The following is a 1,349-nucleotide window of genomic DNA, read 5'->3' as shown; positions in this document are numbered from 1 at the left end:
ATCCACTTATCAGGGAGACCATGTACTGTTTGTCTCTTCGTTCTTGGCTTACCTCGCTCAACATGATTCCTTCTAGCTCCATCCATTTCCCTGCAAATGCCATTATTTTGTCATTTCTAATGGCTGCATAATATTCCATTGTGTATAGATACCACAATTTTTGGATCCATTCATCTGTGGTGGGGCATCTAGGTTGTTTCCATATCCTAGCTATTGCGAACAGTGCTGCAATAAACATGGAGGTGCACGTGTCCTTGTATATTGGTTCCTGTTGTTCAGGGTAGATGCCTAGAAGTGGTATGACTGGGTCGTAAGGGAGGTCAATCTTTAGCTTTCTAAGGACCCTCCAGACTGCTTTCCAAAGTGGTTGTATGAGTGTACATTCCCACCAGCAGTGTAATAGCGTTCCTCGTTCTCCACATCCCCTCCAGCATTTGTCGTTGGCTGATTTGTGGATGTGGGACATTCTGACTGGGGTAAGGTGGTATCTCAGGGTTGTCTTTATTTGCATTTCCTTCACCACCAGGGATGATGAACATTTCCTCATGTGTTTCTTTGCCATTTTTATTTCTTCATTTGAGAAGTCCCTCTTTAGTTCCCTTGCCCATTTAGTAATTGGTGTGTTGGGTTTGGGAGGGATTAGTTTCTTGAGTTCCCTGTATATACAGGATGTTAACCCCTTGTCTGATATATTGCTGGTAAATATTTTTTCCCAATTAGTTGGTTGTCTTTCTAGCTTGGTTGCGATAGCTTTATCTGTGCAGAAGCTTTTTATTTTAAGGTAGTCCCATTTGTCGAGTCTCTCTCCAATGTGTTGTGACCATGGGACTCTGTTCAGGAAGTTCCTTCCTGTGCCTATTAGTTCAAGTTTAATCGACTGAAAGTTATTCCTTTACACATTAACTTTTTAAAATCACATATGCTAAAATAACATTTGACAAGTAGATGATACTTAGTGACATTACAAGTTTTTCAAGTGTAGGGAGCAAGTTATAATAGAGTTGAATTATTTACCCAGCACTAATGCCAAACACGTTCAACCATTCATTGAAGTCTAGAAATAGTACCAACCACAATTTGTGTTTTTCAGTAGGAGCCTTCCAGAAATGTGTTAAATAGATCATCCTGCCAAATTTCAAACCAAAACGTTTGCTAATAAAGTAAATGTCATCATTTAATAAGGCACATTTTAAAATGTCACAAATAGTTGTCTTATCATATGTAATATTATGTTTTCCCTATCTGTGTAACATAGGGAGAAATATGACTTTAGGTCTTGAATATGGGTACTCATCAGAGATATGACGAACATAAAATCTGTCTTCTATTTCTATCACATTCCTATATAG

The sequence above is a fragment of the Dipodomys merriami genome, unplaced genomic scaffold, assembly GCF_024711535.1.
Source record: "Dipodomys merriami isolate MVZ:Mamm:240054 unplaced genomic scaffold, mDipMer1.0.p SCAF_626, whole genome shotgun sequence".
Taxonomy (NCBI): Eukaryota; Metazoa; Chordata; class Mammalia; order Rodentia; family Heteromyidae; genus Dipodomys; species Dipodomys merriami.
This window is presented reverse-complemented; position numbering follows the sequence as displayed.